Source organism: Monodelphis domestica, chromosome 8, assembly GCF_027887165.1.
Source record: "Monodelphis domestica isolate mMonDom1 chromosome 8, mMonDom1.pri, whole genome shotgun sequence".
Lineage (NCBI taxonomy): Eukaryota > Metazoa > Chordata > Mammalia > Didelphimorphia > Didelphidae > Monodelphis > Monodelphis domestica.
Window position 1 is genome coordinate 241512284 of NC_077234.1, and position 23177 is coordinate 241535460.

At 36.1% G+C, this 23177-nt stretch overlaps 1 long non-coding RNA gene across 1 annotated transcript; it reads left to right on the forward strand.

Moving 5' to 3' along the window:
- The first annotated feature begins 5728 nt into the window (after nt 1-5728).
- LOC103096939 (uncharacterized) lies at nt 5729-22530 on the forward strand. The gene is made up of 4 exons (XR_471092.3): nt 5729-5780; nt 9640-9695; nt 20697-20769; nt 22214-22530. It is a non-coding gene; the product is annotated as an uncharacterized LOC103096939 (long non-coding RNA).
- Nucleotides 22531-23177: the final 647 nt, after the last annotated feature.

Here is a 23177-nt window from a genome sequence, read left to right on the forward strand (position 1 = left end):
ACACTGTGGTCAGAATGGGTGAATGACTTGAACATAAAGAAGGAAACTATAAGTAAATTAGGTGAACACAGAATAGTATACTTGTCAGATCTTTGGGAAAGTAAAGACTTTAAAACCAAGCAAGAGCTAGAAAACACCACAAAATGTAAAATCAATAATTTTGATTACATCAAATTGAAAAGGTTTTGTACAAACAAAACTAATGCACCCAAAATTAGAAGGGAAGCAACAAATTGGGAAACAATCTTCATTACAAAAACATCTGACAAAGGTCTAATTACTCAAATTTATAAAAAGCTAAATTAATTGTACAAAAAATCAAACCATTCTCCAATTGATAAATGGGCAAGGGACATGAATCGGCAATTTTCAGTTAAACAAATCAATACTTAATAAACACATGAAAAAGTGTTCTAAATCTCTTATAATCAGAGAAATGCAAATCAAAACAACTCTGAAGTATCACCTCACACCTAGCAGATTGGCTAACATGACAGCAAAGGAAAGTAATGAATGCTGGAGGGGATGTGGCAAAGTAGGGACATTAATGCATTGCTGGTAGAGTGGTGAATTGATCCAACCATTCTGGAGGGCAATTTGGAACTATACCCAAAGGGCGCTAAAAGACTGTCTGCTCTTAGATCTAGTCAGAACACTGCTAGGTTTGTACCCCCAAAAGATAATAAGGAAAAAGACATGTACAAGAATATTCATAGCTGTGCTTTGTGATGGTAAAAAAACTGTAAAATGAGGGGATGCCCTTCGAATGGGGAATGGCTGAACAAATTGTGGTATCTGTTGGTGATGGAATATAATTGTGCTCAAAGGAATAATAAAGTGAAGGAATTCCATGGGCACTGGAACAACCTCCAGGAAGTGATACAGAGTGAGAGGAGCAGAACTAGGAGAACATTGTACACAGAGACTGATACACTGTGGTATAATCGAAGATAATGGACTTCTCCATTTGTGGCAATGCAGTGAACCTGGACAACTCAGAGGGATCTATGAGAAAGAACACTATCCACATTCAGAGGAAACATTGTGGGGGTAGAAACACAGATGAAAAACAACTGCTTGATTACATCGGTCGAGGGGGATATGATTAGGGATGTAGACTCTAAATGAACATCGCAGTGCAAACATGAACAACATGGAAATAGGTTCTGATAAAGGATACATGTAATACCCAGTGGAATTGTGGGAAGGGTGGGCGGAGGGGAGGGAGGGAAAGAATATGGTTCTTGTAACCAAGGAATAATGTTCTAAATCAACTAAATTTAAAAAAAAAAAGAATATGAACTCCTAGAAAAAAATATTTACACAATTAAAAACCTTTCTCAAATAAAAAAAAACTTGAAACATTTAGAAGGATATTCAGGGCTCATGAATAAAATATGACAATATTAGAATTAATTTACAAACTTTGTGCCATACTAGTCACACCTCTACAGGTTTATTTTATAGAGCTAGACAGATCATCTGTAGGAACCGAAGACCTAGAAAAATTCCCATTGACAAAAAAATTCTGACAAAACGGAAAAGTTCAGCCAATACTAGGTTTAGATTAAAATCTTATACCACTATATATGTACTAAGTAAATTTAAAATGAATATGTGATCTGAATATTAAAGATTATAATTTTTAAAAGAATAGAAGCATATTGTACTTTTTTTCTCAAACAAAGGTAGAGGGAAAATTCTTGCAGAAATTATGGATGAAGTACATTATAAAAAAGAAAATTCATTATTTCATTTATGTGATATTTAAAGACTTTTCATAGGAACAAAATAAATGCAACTGGAATCAAGAGAAGAGACTTTCTTGGGGAAAAATAATTTGTCAAATTCCTCTAATAAAGACTAACATCAAAGATATGCAAACAGGCTTTCAGCCTCATCATTCAACTTAAACTATTTTCTCTAAAGCCACCAATGACCTTTCACTGTCTCCAAATCTAATAATCTTTGCTCAATCCTTTACCTTCATCCCCAGTATGAAGATTTTGATCCTGCTAATCCATCATTCTCTTCTGCGGGGTATTTTGTAATACTGCTATCCTGGTTTTCTCCTACCTGTCTCACAATATCTTCTCAGGCATCTTTGTTGGTACCATCTCAATCTAGGCTGCATCCACTGAGGATCAATATACCCCAGGACAAGCTTTCCTCTGGGGGAAAATAAATCCATCCATTTTTAGGAGGGGTCTAGCCCAGCCATGTTCACACTTCATTCTTCTCTCTAAGCCTTGCTCCTAATTCTCCAGAATTCTTTTCCCCATATGTTCCCTACATGGGTACCTTTTCTCTTCCCCCTTTAAGAACCTCTGCTCTATTAAGTCTTGCTTGGTGATGTCCTCAGCTTTCCTGGGATAAGTCATCTTCATTAAAATGATTCCGAGTTTTATCTAGCAATCCATTTCTAATATTTTGCCTCAACTCTACTCTTGTATTATGGGCTATCTTATGGACTCATTATGTTCAAAAAAGAAATCATTGTCTTCCATTTCCCAAATTCTAGACCTTTCTTTCAACTTTTGTAACTGTCGAGGACAACACAATTCACCCTGTCATTCAGGCTCAAATCTTGGTATCATCCTTGTAAGAGCAGTTCCACTCATTCTTCATATCTAATCTGTTGCTAATTGTTGTCATTTTATTTCAAGCATTGTCTCTTATTTATTTCTCCTTTTTTTTTACCATTCCCACAGTCAATGAAACCCTTGGAGAAGCTTACACAACCTCACATCTGAACTACTGCAATAGCCTTCCAGTTGTTTTCCCTGTCTCAAGTCTCTTTCATTTCAACCCATTCTCCACTCAGCTATTCAGTGATTTTCCTGAAGTACAAGTTAGGCCACACTGACCAAATACTCAGTGAAAACCAATTCCTTCCTCTTACCTCTGTAAACCTTTTCTTAGACTTATAAATGTTGGAAATTTCACCATTGGGAAATTTCATACTTGAAAAATTTCTTACTGATAGTCTATTGGAATGTGAATCCCATTGGCATGGGAGGTTCCTCCTCCTCCCTTTTTAAGATTACTTTAGGACAGAAACCTTTTGCTGAACGATGGAAAGGGCTTTGACCTATGCTTAAGCATAGAACAGGAAGTTCTTTGAGTCATGATTGATTTTAGAATTGATACAATAGAGATACTTGGAATGACAGAACCAGGTCTTGGAAATTACAATCTCCACCCTACTCAGTCCTAACAGGATTTAAGAAGGGCTGCAGCATAGATCAAAATTTAATTATTCCAATCTCCACCCTACTCAGGGTAACAGGATTTAGGAAGGGCTGCAGCAAAGGATCAAGATTTAATTATTTGAGAATATGACCTTCAACAGACATGTGCAAAGCCACAGACCTCTGGGCGGTCCTGGGTTAAGCTAGAGCCACCATTGGCACAGGGAAGACATGGACAGTGATTGGTAGAAGTGAGAACTGAGGGGAGGGAACTTGGATGGTTTCCTTAAAGATAGCGGGGTCTGAGGACGAGGGGTTGGTTGGAGAGTTTTTGCTCTGAGAGGTTGTGCTCTGAGCAGCTTGCTCTGAAGGAAACTGGAGGTGGAGGCCCCTGAGACTGTTTCTCCATTTTGGTCACGTGAGTGATAGGGACTGACCTCTTTTCTTTGCCTCAGCTATCTAAGGGCTTGGGCCTTTTGGCCCAGCCCAAACAGAGGGGGTATTTAAGCCCTATTCCCTTCTCTCTCTCTCTCTCTCTCTCTCTCTCTCTCTCTCTCTCTCTCTCTCTCTCTCTCTCTCTTTCTCTCTCTCTCTCTCTCTCTCTCTCTCTAATACTTTTCTTCCACCTGTTTGTAATTAAACTCCATAAAAGGTTGACTGCTGATTTGAGTTTTAATTAAGGAATTACATAGTTGAATTCCTTGGCGACCTTAAATTAATATATATCAGTCTTTTAAAGTGATTTCCTTGTCACACCTCCAAGATCAAATGTAAAATGCTCCATTTGGCACGTAAAGCTCTTCCTAATCTATACGTTTCTTATCTGCCCATGTACTTTGTGATCCAGGCACATCTGTCTTCTTGTTGTCCCTTCCATTTTCTGATTCCGTCTTTTACATGCTCTTCCTGTTTCTGCAACTACTTATCTACTGGTTTCAAGATTCAGATGAAAGTTTTCCTTCTACAAAGAGGCCTTTTCCTAGTCACTTCTGCTCCCATACCTATATCCCTCTACTGCTATCTTTCCAATGGGATTACCTGCCATCTATTTATATGTTCTATTTTGATAGTGGTTTGCATGATTAGAATGGAAACTCCTTGAAGGTATCTACCATGCCTTTCTTTGTATCCCCAATGACTGGCACAGAGTAAGTGTTTAATAAGCAACATTGATTGACTGGACTACTTTATTTAATTACATATTCATTAGAGTCCAAGTTTTCCATTGATCTTACCAAGAGGGTAAACCACAAATCCATCCTTGGATCAGTTTTGTTTCTATTTTTGCTTTAGCCTTATACATATCCCCAAATTCCAAGTATATACTAGCATTTTCTCAAATTCCTCCCATCTATCCATGAACTTGGAATAAGTATTTCTTTAAGAAAAATAGTTATAGAATCTGAAGTTTAAAACTTGGGTATTTGTAGTTTCCTAAAATATCCTCTGACCAATGGCCAAAAGGTCAAGGAAGAAGTTAAAAGTGGGAAGTAGAGAGAAAAGAGAAGCTAATTGGCAAGAAACAACAGAAAACGAAGCATTTCATGAAACTTCCAGTCATAAATACTTGTGTTCATTGTTTTTCCCTGCTCTAAACTATTTTCTAGTGACAAAATGATTTCCCTAAATTGTCATTTGAATCACCCCATCATTTTAGAATACATTCTAGTGTCTTATTCCATCCAGATTAAAAATAAATTTCTCTGAGCATTTAAGGCTTTTCACACTGTGGTTCCTTTCTACCTTTCCAGTTTCATCAGACTTTACTCCCTTCAAATATCTGCCATCCAGTTACATTCCCTACCCAGTGTTCCAGGAAAGGAACATAACACTCCATCTCCACCTTGATCTGGCTGTCTTCTTGCCTGGAAAGGTTTCCCACGTTACTTAACCTCCTAGTTTCCTTGGATCCCTTCAATGAACAACTCAAATTCCATCTTCTGCAGAAATCCTTTCCTAGTTCCACTCCACCCTTATCACTGTTACGTCCTTTCTTTCTGAGATTGCCTTCCCTCTACTCTGTATATTGTACCTAGCTATGTTTTTTTTTCTTGTCATATATTAGAATCAGAGTTCTTGAAGACAGGGACCTTTTTTGCTTTACTTTTATTTTCTTTGTATCCCAAATAATGCTTGTTGACTCATGTGACTAACTGTACAATACAACCCATCAGATCCCATCAGTGGCCCCTAAATAAGCATTCTTCTCTCTTTACTTGCCATCTGATCCAGTATTGACTAAGTGATGAATGTAACTGCTTAATATTCTATGATGTTATGGGGCAACCTTACTTCATCTCTCTGGGATGTACCAAAGACTCAATACTGATTTTGGTGTTTGAGGAAACATATCTAGGTTTTCTCTGAACTGCAATTATTATTATATTTTTAAAAGACTAATTTTACTTACATTGTTTTTAATTTGTGATTTAGTACTTTATACCTCACTTGCTAGGGATGGTTTCAGCCAACATGATCTCATAGTAGCTGGAACTGTGTTCCCCAGGTTGCCATAGGAACTTGGTTCCATTTCTACTCGAAATCCTTAATGATGAGAAGTGGTAACTTCAAGAAACCAAGAGGGCAGTGGTAAGTCTCAGTTGGGACCATCAGAACTCTCTAAGAGCAAATGAGATAGAAGTTCTTTGGGGATAAGAATGGAAAGGGGAATGAGTCAATGTTTAAGTTCAATAACAAGAAGGACACAGTCCTCAGAGTCAGGCCAAGGGAACCCTTCCAGGTTTCAGTTTATTCTAGCCCCAGGCACATTTCACCAAGAGGAGTGTGGAAAACCTCTGAATGCATCCTTTCCAGAACAGGGGGAGGCAACTGGGAAGCAGGGAGACTAAGAGTAGAGAAGACAACCAAGGAGGTGAAAGACCTGTAATGGCCCCAGGGCTTTTTATTAAAGATCAAAGTGGTTTCATTTTTATGTAAGGAAGGATCCCAAGAAAAGGCCCCCCTCTTTCTGTATCTCAAGAAGAGTGCTCTTTTGCTGAACCAACTGAGTTTACTTCTTCTTCCACTATTTTTATTAGGGCCTGATTGTATAGCCTTCCCCTAAAGAAGAAACTTTGAGCTACTGCGATTTTTTGCTAGATGGAATTGGATTCTTTAGAGTCTTTGAAATATCTTGATTCTACATAGTTATAAAGTCTTGTGAGAAAGTAGGTTCCATGGTATTAGTTCTAGGGAAGCATAAATGGGGCTAGTAAAGCACAGTTCCAGGTTATCAAAGGGATAGGGACCCAGACAACTGAAATATAGGCTTTGTTTTGGGGTCAAGAAGGGGAAAAGGAACATTTGAAACTTTGAAATTTTGTGTAACTCTGAGCGGTCCCTTAACTTTTCTGTGCTTTGGTTTTCTCATCTATAAAATGGGGACAGTAATAGAACCTTCCAGAGTTGTTGTAAAGAGCAAATGAGATGTAATGCATGTTAAGTACATTCCTAATCTCAAAACACTACATAAATATCAGCTGGTTCTGAGGAAGGCACTGTCCTCAGGGGCTCATGAATCTGTGGATCTCCCTTGAGAGTTCATTTGCCTCTCCCATAAATCTTTATCAGGGAGCCTCCTCTCCACTGATTCCTAAAAGAGGTTGATATTCCCCAAAGATCAGGAAGACAGTGGGGTGTGTCAGCAGATTTCATTTTATTTATTTATGTAAAAAACCCTTACCTTCCATCTTAGAATCAATACTGTGCATTGGTTGTAAGGCAGAAGAGTGATAAAGGCTAGGCAATAGGGGTTAAGTGACTTGCCCAGGGTCACATAGGACATATCTGAGGCCAGATTTGAACCTAAGACCTCTCTTCTCTTTGGTGGATTTTAGAGAGAACAAATAGGTGGCATCTTTGGTTGTAATAATCTATAGTAGCTTTAGGATATTTTTTAAAAGAAGCAGAAGAGGGGACCCAAAGGGAAAGAAAATATTAGCAATTGTATTGCCAAATTCAATTCACATGAAGATTATAGATAATGCCATCTTGGAAATTCCATAAGTGTACTAATCAGAACATAGGTAAATGCCCTGGGCCTTACATCCATTTTCCATACTCTGAATATTGCCAGATTTTCCAAAGACAGCACTAAGCCCTAGTGATTTCTTTTCATGATGCTTCTGCCAAGCTTGGTTTTCTTAACATTGGGGAGATCAGAGCCAGGTTTGCATATTTAGACCAATGTGGGGTCTATATAGATTCTGCTAGGGAGGTAAATACCAGACACTTACTCTGGGTGAGAAGAGAGAGAGAGAGACAGAGAGAGAGAGAGAGAGAGAGAGAGAGAGAGAGAGAGAGAGAGAGAGAGAGAGAGAGAGAGAGAGAGAGAGAGAGAGAGAGGGAGAGAGAGAGAGAGGGGAGAGAGAGACAGAGAGACAGAGAGACAGAGACAGAGACAGAGACAGAGACAGAGACAGAGACAGACAGAGACAGAGAGACAGAGACAGAGACAGAGACAGACAGAGAGAGAGACAGAGAGACAGAGACAGAGAGAGAGAGAGAGAGAGAGAGAGAGAGAGAGAGAGAGAGAGAGAGAGAGAGGCAGAGACAGAGACAGAGACAGACAGAGAGAGAGAGAGAGAGAGAGAGAGAGAGAGAGAGAGAGAGAGAGAGAGAGAGAGAGAGAGAGAGATTTCTTTTAGGGCTATTTGCTCAGGATTTAATATTAGCTCCCTATGTTTTAGGTTTTAAAATATTACTCTATTATAAAAATGAATAATATGGAAATGGGTTTTGAGTGATAATACATGTATAACTCACTGGAATTCCTTGTCAGTTCCAAGAGAGGGGAGGAAAGAGGAGGGAGACAACAAGAATCATGTAACCATGGAAAAATAAAAAAAATAAAAAACGAACTCCCCAGTCCCAAGCAGAGAAATGTGAGTTCCATGCTCCAACCCAATGGGAAATATAGCTCTAAATTCATTTATTTACTTAAAAAAAGTTCAGTCCTTACTTATGGGCAAGGTATTGGGCTAAATGTCAAATAAAAGAATGCAAAATCTAGCTCTTCATCCTACTAGCCCTCATCCATAAGAATTAATATGTCCTCAAGAAAAACAAAACACGTTTTGTGCATTTAAGAGAAAATATCCCGAGTCTTGTGATAAAAAAACACCAGGAGAAAACAACTTTAGTTATTAGTGAAAACAAAAAGGCTTTTTTTGTTTGTTATACAATTTCAAGTCCAACAATAGAAAGGATATCGGTGGTTTGCTTATCTTTTCATTTTGAAGCCAAGAAGACTCATAATTTGAAATTGACTATTTCTTTTAGTGGCCTCCCTTTGATTACATAGCTTCAGGTAGACAAGGGACAGACAGATCATTAACCCTCTGTGACATCCGAAGGATGGCGGGTCCCCTCTCAGAATCAGGAGGTCATCCTATTATATATTTCTGGTAGCTGCAAATTAGAGAGATTATTTAACACCAAGGTTAATTTAGACAATTCAATTTAGACAGTGAACTCGTCTAAAGGCTCCTGGGGCTCTTGGGGCATTTGAAGCTCCTACTCTTCCTGTACAACTCCTACTAGGTGGGAAGCATTTTGAAATGAGGCGGGCCATTTACAAGTTGTTGTTGCAGTTTCCTGCACAAATCCTCAGGCATGTAAGATGATGGCAAAACATCTTAAAGAAGATTTAGTTGTTCTAGACCAGAGTTCAGCTGATTAAAGAATTGTCATCAAATACAACCGTAAAACAATTTCTTTTATCCTTGATTTAAAGGATGAATAGACCCAGAAATGAATTGGCTTGGGTTGAAGGTGTGACTGCTGTGTTTGAGTTTAGGTCCTGATCTTGTGGAATCAGTTTGGTAGGCAACATCTGGAGAGCTTGACATTCAGATGATCAGCCTCAAGACACTTATCTAAGAAAGCACTATCTGAAAGCAATGGGTGATAGGAAAAATTCTGTCCTTGGGATCTTACTCCTCAGGCGAGTCATTCAGTAGAAACAAAAAGGTGTCATTGTTCCCTTCCTCTTGTATCCTCTTGCAAATGTGAAGAATAAGATTTTAATAAATGTGAGGGGGCAACATCTTGGAGTGAGGGGTCTGGGGGGGTGAAAAAAGAGATGGCATTGACCAGTGAGTGGTCATGTATTTTTCCAAAGGTATCATGGCTGGTTCTAAATCAAGTATGTAACAACCTCACAAATAAGTTGAAACATCATTAGCACAGGGTACTTACAGGCCTGGGGACCACTGGACCCAGAATGGGACAATGGCAGAAACCGATGGTAAAGGAAGGGCCCTGGCAGGGACAGAACTGCTATAAAAGGCTGTTAGGTAGATGAAGAGGGTTTGTTTTTGTTTTGTTTATTTTGGGTTTTTTTTAAGTATTTTTAGGAAATAACCACAGCCAATGTTTTATTGAATATTTATAAATTTGTCTTTGTTCTGGTTATATCACATGTCTTTGTGAACATTATTTTCTCAAGAACTATTTTGATAGAGAGAAAGATGATGAGAAGAAGAGCAAAGGTGCATCCGACAGGTAAGAAGTTTCTTATTTATTCTTTCCCCTTTTAGTTATTTCAAATAGGTTCCTGTTCCAATCTTCTTTAAGAATTCTTCATTTAATATTTTCCTTCTGTCATTGATGATCCTTAAAGTTCCATGCTCTTTGGACTAGGAAGATGTAAGGGAGGAAACATTGATGGCAGGAAATGAATTCCAGTTCTACGTCCATCATTTATTAGCAATGTAGGCTTGGGAGAGTTAGTTAAGTATTCTGAATCTCAGTTTTCTAGGTTTGAGTACCCTACCTGTGCTGTGTTTACCACTTGGGCATATCTCTTAAGTTCTTTGGGCCTCAGTTTTTCTCATCCTCAAATGACGTAAAACTCCTTTTCCGGAAAAAATGTTTCTGAAAAGTTGGAATTACCCTAATTGGAAAGGTTGTGATGGCTGAAATCCTCATCTGTGAATTAATGAAACACACTGAACCTTAGTTTCCCTGAGTTGAGTCCTCGTGCAGCCAAATTTCTACTTGAGCATTTTTTCTTGACCATTCTTTGTGCCTCAATTATCCTCATCCAAAAAGTATTTTGACTCAAAGTTGTTAAGAACACATTTAGAATGGATTCAAGCTTAACTGAAAAGAGTTAGAGAGATTCTTTAGTGAAACGGAAATAATAAAATGTGTTTTGCTTATGATGAGGCACTTTGTTATGCCTTCAAAAATATGATAAAGCTGTTTGAAAATTATAAAGTGGTAATGAGAAGTGATAAATCATTGTTATTTATTTTCTTTCCCACTGCACCGAATTCTACAGCTATCTTTCCCATAGTCAAACCAGAGGGACAGCATTTTCCTGGCCTCAATCCCATTGTTTCTTCTTCATTATAAACTCTGGTTCAGTTCCACCAAAAAAGCTTTCTTAAAAAAAATGTCTCAACCCCATCTAACCTCCCAGCATTACAGAACATATATGTCTGGGGGACCAACATGTATATATAAATGAAGTTTTTCATATTTCTCCTTTCTGTTCACTTTTTGGTGGTAACATTCACAGTTTATTCTTCCATCATTAATTCTGTGACTGTGTATGATATTCTTTTGGTTCTACTCATTTCACTCATGTAGTTCTTTACAAGTTTTTTTTATAAAAGAATCGATCTTCTCATTGTTTTTTTATGGCACAGTGATATTCCATCATAATCATATACCCCAATTTCTTTAGGTATTCCCTAACTCAGGGACATCTCTTCAATTTCCCATTCTTTGCCACCACAAAGAGAATAAATATTTTGGAACATATAAATTATTTTCCTCTTTCCCTGATCTTCTTGGAAAACAGACCCAGTAATGGTGTTGCTGGGTCTAAGAGTATACAGTTTTATAACTGGGTGTTATCCCAAATTGCTTAGTTCACAACTCCATCAATTGTGTATTAGTATCCCCATTTTTCAACTTCCCCTTCAACATTTGTCCTTTTGTCATTTTAACCAATCTGATGTTCTTTGAGGTTATATCTCAGAATTGTTTATTTTGCATTTCTCTAATGAGTAATTTAGAGCATTTTTTCATATACTTATATTGATGTCTTTAGCCAATTTATCAATTGGGTTATGGCTCTGTAATTATTTTAAATGGAATTTCTCTTCTTATCTCATACTGATCAATTTTGTGGGCAATATATAAAAATCTTTATGATTTATAGGGTTTATTTGAAATTCCTGCAACTTTGCTCAAGTTCTAATTGTTTTGAGTTTTGTGTTGATTCTCTAGACTTCTTTAATCATATCATCTGTAAAAAAAGACAATAATTTTGTTTCCTTACTATATGATTCCTTCCTTACTATAGGATTCCTTCAATTTCTTTTCCCTCTTACTTTTTATCCAGAATTTCTAGTATAATACTGAAAAGTAAAGGTGATAATGGTTGTTTTATCCCTGACCTAATTGGAAAGATTTCTAGTTTATCTCCATGACAGAAAATGTTTACTGTTGGTCTTGATAGGTACTACTTATGATTTTAAGAAAACCTTGAATTTATTCTTATCCTTCTAGTGGTTTTTTTAAAAACAATTTTTCAATTATATACTTAGTAACCACCGCCACCACCACAAAACAGGTAAATATTTAAACATTGAATGTTGAAAATATTGAATATTAAAAATTGAATAGAGATAAAAAAGAATATACCTTCTTTTCAGCACCATGTGATACATTTACAAAGATCAACCATGTACCAGGATATAAAAATATTGAATACAAATATAGAAAAGTAGAAATAATAAATGTAACTTTTTCAGACCATAATGCAATAAAAATTATGATTAATAAGGATTCATGGAGAGTCAAATTTAGAATTAATTGGTAACTAAATACAGTGATCCCTCACCTATCATGGGAGTTACATTCCAGAAACATCCTCAATAGGTGAAAATCTGTGAAGTACTGGGAGATCCAATAGAATGATGCTACAGTCATTGAGCCAATCAGCACCCAGGATACAGAACACAGTGCTGTAGTTGTTGGCTTGTCATTCCATCAGCTGATAGTATACAATATCACATTAGCAAACTTGTGCAAGTGCTAGTGGTATACTGAATTTCCCTTGGGTACAGTATGGTATTCACCTGCAAAATCCTGTGATATAGTGAAAATTCTGCAATAGAGAATTAGACTAAAAAAAAAAGTGATAGAGTGAAATCTTGATAAGTGAACCTTGATATAGTGAGGGACAACTGTAATTTAATCCTTCAAAACTATTGGGTCAAAGAACAGATCATAGTGAAAGATGTTGATTGTAACATTTCTAGAGATGGTACAGTTGAAACTCCAATGTCTGTCTCTGTACCAGGCTGATAGACAAAATGACTGCCTTTAGACCTGGATCTCTTAGTAATGCAATTTGACTTCTATATTAAGTTAATAAAAGGTTTAATATTGTAAATAAACAAGGAATGGGAAGTGAAGGAGGGCCAAGGTAGTTCCCTAATGCTAATAACTCTATTATTCCACCCTCTGAGCTAAGAGGCTTGCAAAAGCCTATCTTCTTTGACTTGCTGCTCAGTATCACCTGTCCTTTCTGGCTGTACCCCCAAATCCCCAAATTCTAGCTATCCTGATTAAGTCCACTCCAAAACAGTCTTTAGTCAGTTAACCTCCTCCAGCAAGTTGTCACTCCAACGTGCCATGCAAACAGGAAATCAACCCTAGCTCCAGGCTCAAGTCCCTCTCTTAATCTGTCCTGAAATTCCTTTTGGGATCCTCTCTTTCCCTTAGTTCCTTCTGTGAACCAACCTGATATAACTTCAAACTTGTCTCCTTACTTCTCTATTTTAATCATAGAAACCATTACTGTTTTCATTGAAGAAAATGACAATGAGAAGACAACATATAAAAATCTTTGGGATACAACCAAATCAGTACTTAAGAGAAAATTTATATCCCTAAGTACCTTTATCAACAAAATAGAAATAGAGGAGAACAATGAATTGGGCTTATAAGTTAAAAAATTAGAAAGAGAACAAATGAAAAAATCAATCCCTAGATAAAAATTAAATTGTAAATCCTAAAAATTAAAGAAAAAATTAATAAAATTGAAAGTAAAAGAACTATTGAACTAATTATAAGACTAAGAGATAGTACTTTGAAAAAACAGATGAAATAGATAAAGTACTCATTAATCTAATAAAAAAGTATAAAAATAATAGTTTCCAAAATGAAAAGGGCAATCTCACCTCTAATGAAGAGGAAATTAAGGCGATTATTAAGATGTGTGTTGGTCAGTTATATGGCAATAAATATGACAATATATGTGAAATTGATGAATATTTAAAAAATATGAATTGCCTAGATTAACTAAAGAGGAAATAGAATACTTAAATAATCTCATCTCAGAAAAAGAAATTGAACAAGCCATCTAGGAACTCCCTAAGAAAAAAAACTGCAGAGTCAGATGGATTCACAAGTGAATTCTATCAAGCATTTAATGAACAACAAATACCAACACTACACAAACCATTTGAAAAAATAAGCAAAGAAGGAGTCTTAGAAAATTCTTTTGATAACACAAATATGGTACTTATTCCCAAGCCAGGAAGGCCAAAAATAGAGAAAGAAAACTACAGACCAATCTCCTTAATGAACAAAGATTTGAAAATCTTAAATGAAATACCAGAAAAGAGACTATCACAAGTTATGATGAGGATTATTCACTATGACCAGGAGATTTATATGAGGAATAAAAGGCTGGTATAACTTGAGGAAAACCATCCACATAATTGACCACATCAATAACCAAGTAACAGAAACCACATGATTATCTAAATAGATGCAGAAAAAGCCTTTGGCTAAATACAACACCCATTCCTATTGAAAACAAAACCCTCACAAATCACCAGAATTTCTATATATTTCCCACAAAACTAAGCAGCAAGAGTTAGAGAGACTCCATTTAAACTCACTATAGACAATATAAAATTTTTAGGAATATATTTGCCCAGATAAACACAGAAATTATATGAACACAAGTACAAAACACTTTTCACACAAATATAACTAGATCTAACCAATTGGAAAAACATTTATTCCTCATGGGTAGGATGAGTTAATATAATAAAAATGACAATGCTACCTAAACTAATTTACTTATTCAATACCATGCCTATCAAACTACCAAAAAACTTTTATATAGAATTAGAAAAAAGTATAACAAAGTTCATCTGGAAGAACAAAATATCAAGACTATCAAAGGAAATAATGAAATAAAATATGAAGAGTACCATATCTTAAACTGTACTGCAAAGCAGTGATCATCAAAACAATATGGTACTGGTTAAGAGAAAGAAGGGTGGATAAATGGAATAGACTAGGAGAAATGACCTCAGCAAGCTAGTGTTTGATAAACCCAAAGACCCCTAGCTTTTGGACAAGAACTCACTATTTGACAAAAATGGCTGGGAAAATTGGAAAATAGTATGGAAAAATTAGGTTTAGATTAACATCTTATACCCTGTCACAGGATAAATTCAAAATTGGTTAAATGACTTAAATAAAAAAATGAAAACATAAATAAATTAAGTGAATATAGAAAGGTATACCTATCAGATCTAGGGGAAAGGAAGGAATTTAAGACAAAGCAAGAGATAGAAAAATACATAATGTAAAATGAATAATTTTGATCACATTATATTAAAAAGGTTTTGTACAAACAAAATCAATGCAACCAAAATTAGAAGAGAAGCAACAAACTGTGTGTGGGGGATTTTATAACAAAAATTTCTGACAAAAGTCTAATTTCCCAAATATATCAGGAACTAAGTCAAATTTACAAGAAATCAAGCCATTCCCCAGTTATCAAATGGTCAAAGGATATAAATAAGCAACTTTCAGATGAAGAAATCAAAACTATAAATAATCACATGAAAAAGTGTTCTAAATTCCTCCTAATTAGAGGCATGCAAATCAAAACAACTCTGAAGTACCACCTCACACCTAACAGAGTGGCCAATATGACAGTAAAGGAAAATAATTGTTGGAGGGAATGTGGCAAAATTGGAACACTGATGCATTGCTGGTAGAATTGTGAACTGATCCATCAATTCTGGAAGCAATTTGGAATTATGGTCAAAGGGTTTTAAAAGATTTCATGTCCTTTGATCCAGCTGTACCACTACTGGGTTTGTACCCCAAACAGATAAAAAAAATGTTGGTACAAAAATATTTATAGCTGCGCTCTTTGTGGTGACAGAAAATTGGAAATGAGGGGTTGTCCCTTGATTGTGGAATGGCTGAACAAATTGTAATATATGATGGTGATGGAATACTATTGTGCTATAAGGAATGACAAACTGCTTGATTTCTATATGAACTGGAAAGACTTCCATGAACTGATGGAGAGTGGAATGAGCAGAATCAGGAGAACATTGTACAAAGAGACTGTAACATTGTGGGATGAACAAATGTAGTAGACTCTGCTACTGATAGCAATGCAATGATTCAGGAAAGTCCCATGGAATTTATGAATAATAATGTTATCCAATCTAGAGGAAGAACTATGGGAGTAGAAATGGAAAAGAAAAACATATCATTATCAATGGGTTGTATGGATATGTGATTGGGGGTTGTGGCTTTTAAAAGATGATTACAAATATGAATAATATGGAAATAGCTTTTTGAGTAATAAGATATGTTTAAACCAGCAGAATTGCTTGTCAACTCGGGGTGGGGGGGGGGAGGAAAAGGGAGGGAGAGAACGTGAATCATATAACCATAGAAAAAATATTCTAAAATAATGCGAAAAATATTTAAAAAATTATTTTTCACTTCTTGGCTAAGTTTTCTCATCTATAAAATGAGTCCTTTCAATTCCAAAAGATGTGGTGGTGGTTTGTTTTTTTAGATTCCCCTCCTCCACCCCCTTCCCATGTGAAAGAGGTTACCCATGCAGCAGATTCCGTTTTTTTCACTGTTGCCACTAGAGGGCAAAGGAGACAAATTAATACAAGTTTATATGGTAAATGGTTGAGTAAGCTAATTAATGGTAGGGGTGATCCATCAGTCAATTAGTCCCTCACTTAACCATTCCCTACCAAATAAACCTTTTTTTTCATATTTGCTTCTCCTCTATTTGTTTTCCTCCCTCTCTCCCTCCTTCCTTCTTTCCTTCCTTCCTTCCTTTTAATTGGATATATGTTTTTAGATTTTTTTTCCTATCACAGATTTCTCCTTGTGGGGAGGGGGGAGGGAATGAAGCAAACATTAACCCTCTTAAAAAAAAGTCTTCTACACTCCAGACACATCCCATGAACACTGCTTAACTCTACTAGAAATACTTGGGTTGTGCATTCTTAAATTTTGAAGGGAAATAACCCTCTTTCATAGGGTATGTGCTTTTACATTTTTGTTTTTTTTAATTTAGTTTTATTTTCTGTTTTATTGTTATTGTTGTTTGTTTTCAATTTCCACTTGGAGGAAGCTGAAACAAACAAAAAAAGTGTCTTCTATATTACAATCAATCAGTAAACATTTATTAACTATCTACTATGTGCCAGGTATGATGAAGCATTGAGGGTACAAAAAAATTAAAAAGTCATTTCATTTGAAGAGCATCAAATCCAATGGAGAGACAATATGAAAACTTTTACAATGCAAATAGGAGATATTTAACAGAGAGAAGGCACTGAAAATAAGGAAGATGGGGTTTTAGTTGGAATTAAAGGAAGCAAGAGACATCAGTAGTCAGAACAGAGGGAGAACATTCTAGGAATGAGGGACAATCAGAGAAAATGCCCAGAGCAGAGAATTAGAATGTCTTATTTCTGGAATTGAAGGGTCTGTGTCTGGAGTAAGGTATACAACTGAGGGAAATAAGAGCTAGAGGGGAGAGATGATGGAATGATTTGCCCAAAGTCATACAGGTAGCAGAATCGTGATTTGATTTCAGTTCTGTTCACTAAAAATCTAGTGTTTGTTCCAGTTTGTCATGTTTCCATTGCAATTGGAAAGACAATTCTCTGGTGGTTTCAACAGTTTCCATTGCTTTTAAACTCTTAGAAGAGTTCTATTCTTTCTCAGTATATGCCCTTGTGTAGAGAGGGGGTGGGAGCAGCATCACCAATTACTTTTCAGAAATTTCAATTTAGATGTCCACTAGACATTTCAAATTGAAAATGACCAAAATAGAAAGAATTATCTTTTCCTCAAAACCTTTCTTTCTCCCTAACTTAATCACTGATGTCAAGAGACATCATAATTCTTCCATTCAATCTAGGCTTGCAACCTCAGTGTCATTCACACCTCACTTAATCACCTAAGAAATATGTTGTCTAATCTTGCATTTTCTATTTTCACAACATCTCTTGTATATGTCCCCTTCTCTCTGCTTGCACAGATACCACCCTAGTACATGATTTTACCACCTATTAAATAACCTAGATTTTGAATTTTCATCCTTTCCCTCTAAATGGGCTCCTATTATTCCATTTAATAGTCATAATATAGTTGGATTCCCATCAGATGATATAAAATTATGATGATGATATTCCACAAAATTGTTTTAGGTAACATTTAGTAGATGTGACTTTTTGTATAATAGGAATCCTGGAATAAAACCAAAAGTCAGATCTTAGAAAGTATCAGTTTTATAGACTCAAATGTACATTAAGCTCTTCTAACAGAAGTATGACATGTAATAACTATTGAAATTAAATACTCTAATATAAAAAGATAAATCATCATTGAGAATATAAATTCTTTGAAAGAAGAACCAAAGGACACCTAACCCCATCAAAACCTGGTATTAGCTAATTTCTCATTTGGATTTTCCACTTTCATGACAAATTCAAGACATATAAAACCAAGCTCAATGTTTTCCTCCTTAATCTACAAATCTACTTCTCTCTGACTCCCTTATTTCTGTGAATGGTCACACTATTCTACAGTATAAGAGAAGAATCCAAATTTCTTTCTTTATAGTCCTCTGCTCCTTTTGTTCTGTGTAATAGAGGTTTGAGACCAGTCTGGCATTCTGAGGTTGAGTGCTATTCTGGGATCTGTAGTTTCAAGGAGCAAGTACTTCCTTCCAATTCTGAGATTGGACAACTAACATCAATCACATGACTATTTCTCTAAGACTGCATTTCATTATTATTCATTAGTAAAGGGAGTTTTCTCACCTGGGACTTGTCTATAGATGTGAACTACATTGATCTCTATCTCCTAAATATGTGAATAAATGATTCAACCTAATTCAACCCCCAAAACATTAAGTAAGTTTCCTATTATGGACTAGCATCAATCTAGTTTGTGGAAATAAATAGACAGAAAAAAAAAGAAAACGGTTCCTATCCTTAAGGAGTTTATATGATTTTACAAGAAATTTTCAAGGAAAACTGTCCTGATATTCTTGAAAAAGAGGGAGAAATAAAAATAGAAAGACTCTACTGACCACCTACTGAGAGACTAAAATAAAAACTCTCAGGAATATTATATCCGAATTCCAGAGCTCCCATGCCAAAGATAAAATACTGCAAACAGCCAGAAAGAAACAACTCAAAAATCATGGGACACCAATTAGGATTACAAAGGACTTAACAGTTTCTACATTAAAGGATCACCTGGAAGGTAAAGAAGCTATGACTATAACCAAGAATCACCTATTCAGAAAAACTGAGTATATTCCTTCAGGGGAAGGAATAGTTATTTAATGAAATAGAGGACTTTCAAACATTCCTGATGAATATACTAGAGCTGAATAGAATATTTGAAGTCCAAATATAAGCTGAAAGGGAAAAAAAAGAAAAGCTAAATAGGAAAGAGAAAAGTTAAGATATTCAATAAAATTTAACGGTTTGTTTACATTCTTATTTCCCAGATTCTTGTCAACCTTAAAAACTGTTTAATTATCAGGGTAGTCAGAAGAAATATACATAAAGAGGACATGGAAGCGAGTTGAATATTATAGGATGATATCCAAAAAAGCAGAATTTAGGAGAAGGAATATAGTGGGAGAAGAGAAAAGGAGTGGTAGAATGGGGTAAATTATCTTACATAAAGAGTAGCAAAATAGTCATAATAGTGGAGGAGAAGATGGAGGAGCAGTGATGGGCAATGTTTGAACCTGATTCTCATTGGAATTGACATATAGTTGGGTATATGAGTCTATCATACCTATAGGAAAGTAGAAGGGGAAAGGAGAATAAGAGGAGAGAGAATAATAGAAGGAAGGGGAGGGTCACGGCCAGAAGCAAAACATTTATGAAAAGGGAAAGGGTGAAAAGAACTCAAAATGTTAAAAATTGCTTCTATATATCATTGGAGAAAAAATAAAATATTATTGGAAAAAAAGACTATAATCTCTCTTCCTTCCTCCATATTATGGCCTCTTTACACATTACTGACCATCTTAACTCTCATTCTTCACTAAACTTTGCACCATAAAGGGTATTGTTCTTCCAACAATCCCAAAGAGATTCTTAGTATAACCAAATATTTATTTTTTAAAACCAGAACATTAATTTTAAATTCAATACAATTAATTCAATAAATGTTTTTAGTTCCTACTATCTACAAAGCAGTGCAGTACAAGCAAATATGCAAAGAAAATTTACATACTCCTATGTATGTATGTATGTATGTACTCTATGACCTTAAAGATTATGCACTCAGACTTACAAAAATAGCTATTCAATAGGGAGGCACAATTTTTCCAGAACCTCTAATTCTTTTTTTTTTTTAAACCCTTACCTTCTGTCTTGGAGCCAATACTGTGTATTGGCTCCAAGGCAGAAGAGTGGTAAGGGCTAGGCAATGGGGGTCAAGTGACTTGCCCAGGGTCACACAACTGGGAAGTGTCTGAGGCCAGATTTGAACCTAGGACCTCCCATCTCTAGGGCTGGCTCTCAATCCACTGAGCTACCCAGCTGCCCCCTAGAACCTCTAATTCTTGTAACACTTGCCAGAAAACTAAGTGAAACGTGACAAAATATCTACTGAATTTAATCATTTTTGTCCTTGATGATTTATTTTACCTGACTGACCATGTAAATGACATGACAAGAGTGGTATATCTAAGGATGATGAATGAAGTTGAATTGAACTGAATTGACCTTTCCAATTAAATAAAGCATATCAGGAAACCCCTTGGTCTTCTGACACCTAGATTCCAGACTTTTTTTTTTTTATCTTGAATGCTCTCTCTCCTCATCACCACTTTCTGGCTTCCATAGCTCCCTTTGAGTCACAGCATCATCTCCACATTCCATAAGAAGCCTTTCGGAAACTTTCTTAATTCTAATGCTTTCCCTCTGTAAATTATTTCCTATTTATCTTGTATGTGGTTTGTTTGTACAGAGTTGTTTCCCTATTGTTTCCATCATTAGATTGTGAGCTCCTCTAAGGTAGGGACTATCTTTTGCTTCTCTTCATTTCCTCATTATGTATCACAATGCCTGGCACATAGTGGATGCTTAATAAATGTTTTTTTTTTTTAATTTACTAACTGATTACTTCTTTCCTATTCCCTATATCCTTTCAAAACAGGTCTCAGTCTCTTGACAAGCTCGGAGAATGAATTTGTGTTTCTTTTGAGGAATTATCTAATGCTATCCCTACAGTAAGTCACCCCGAAAGGTCTAGTATTGACCTTTTCATAATTTCATCTGATAGTTCACCTAGCCCAGAAACTTATCTTCATTATAAGCAATCAATAATTATTTTTCTAATGAGTCTACCAGTCACTGGCCATTAAGGAATAGAATTTGCATTTCTATCTTTGGGTGTAAGGAAATAATATCCAATCCTGAAGGAGCAGCCCAAAAGGAAATTTTCTCTCTCAGGGTCCAGCCAATACCTACCCAAGGTTAGTGCCTGAAATCTTCTCAGAAGGAGAAAAGCTCATCACAATAGTCCCAGAGGCCAGTAAGAAAGCCATAGTAGAAGTCCCCTAGGCATTCTTACATTCACTGATCTAAAGCTGAAAGTGTGAGAACAAGTCCCAAGGGACAATTCTAGCTTTTGGGATAGAATGACCAAAAGTGAACCTATTCAGCCTTAATACGAATGAATTCTAATGCCTATAATCTTCTTGATATTAGGGAAATCAGCATGGTAGGCATAGCACAGAAAGAAATCACAAGGTTTTGTGCTATCCAATGATTTCACTTTAAAGGAGCAGATTCTGAAATCTAGCAATACTTAGATTGTAGAAAATAGACTTGGACCTCCAGAAGATATATTTTCTGGTTTTCTGGTTCATATTTTCCCATGAAATTCCCACAGCTGAATTGCGAAAATTTTAGTCAATTCAAACAGACTCAAATTGCTATAGTCCCTATTTTTATTTTGGACTCTTTCATTTTTGATCATTTTCTAACCCAGCATGTCACACTACCCTTCCTTTAGAGAACTCCTGGTCTTGGGTTACAGGGAAGCAAGAATTAACTCTCAGGGTTATGGTCCCTGGATTGGCTCTTTGAGCATTTTATACAGTTACAAATAAGAATAGCTCACATTTATATGGTCCTTTAATGACTGGGACATACTATTAATACATGATATCTCATTTAGTCATCACATCAGCCTTTGGGTATAGGTGCTATTGGGATAAGGGGAAGCACTGTCAGATTTTAAGCTGTACTGCAGAGGGTAATTGCAACACTGAAATGAAAAGATGCTTGCTCTGGAAGGAAATCTATGGCAAATGTGGACAGCATACTAAAAAGCAAACATATCCACCTTGCTGACAAAAGGTCCATAGAGTCAAAGCGATGGTTTTTCTAGTAGAAACATATGACTGTGAGAGTTGGACTATGAGAAAAGTTGAACACTGAAGAATTGACACTATAGAATTTTGTTGCAGGAAAAATTTTTGACAGTTCTTGGACAGTCAGGAGATCAGATCAGTCAATACTTAAAGGAATTAAATCAAACCATTCACTAAAAGATCAAATACTGAAGCTGAAGCTTAAATACTTTGGCCACATAAAAATATGAGAATGCTCATTGGAAAATGTAGTCGAGGCAGAGCCTCCTCTCTCCTTTGTTTGTCTTTGCTTCAGACAAAGATGTGGATTAACCTTTACCCATCCTGGGACCAAGGATGGGACAGTAAGCATGAAGGAAGCAGGATAACATTTATGAAAAGCAAATTGTGGTAAGGTGGGCGCCTATCCCCTTGTTTGCCCCTCTTCCCCTTGTTTGGATTTGTATTAAACGAAGAATGTGGGTTAACCTTTGAACACCTGCCTATCCCTGGACCAAGATTAGGATTTCTGGAATGTGAAGTCATAAACTCCTGTGGGCTTTGCCTAGTGGTTTCTTTTTGCCTATATAAGTTCTGTGGGAGACAAATAAAACTGGCACTATTTCTCTCTTTCATATAGTGTCTGTTCTTTCTTTTTTTGTTACCTGTTATTCTTCATTTTTCGTTACCCCAAGTAGGATCTCACAGGACTGGCCGACCCTGTGGAGGAGTCTTCCAGGAAAAGACCCTGATGTTGGGAAAGGATGAAGGTAGAAAGAGAAGGGGATGACAGAGATTGAGATAGATAGTTATCATGGAAACAATGAACATGAATTTAGACTTTGAGAGATAGTGAAGGGTATAAGGATCTGGTCTATTATTACCTATGGGGTTGCAAAGAGTCAGACATGACTGAAGAACTGAATAACAAGAAGAAGCTATTGCTAATCTTACAGATGAAGAAAGTGAGGCTCAAGACAAGCTAGTGCCACAGAGTTAAAAAATGTCTTCCATCCTTTATTCTCAAGACAATTTGTATTCTATTTGTAATTTGGGACCTCTTTGATGATCTAATCATTGACTGACCCTTTTTTTACTATACTTCATTGACCTGGTGACATAGGACTTTATTACCTCCCCTTAGGACTTTGCAAAGTTCTGAAGATCTGGAAGCAGGATATTTCAAAAGCTCCTAGGATTATGACTACTAAGTCTAAAAATTTATGGGGGTCAATGGGGAAATTGAAAGGAATAGAAAATCCTTGACAAAAATAAAATGA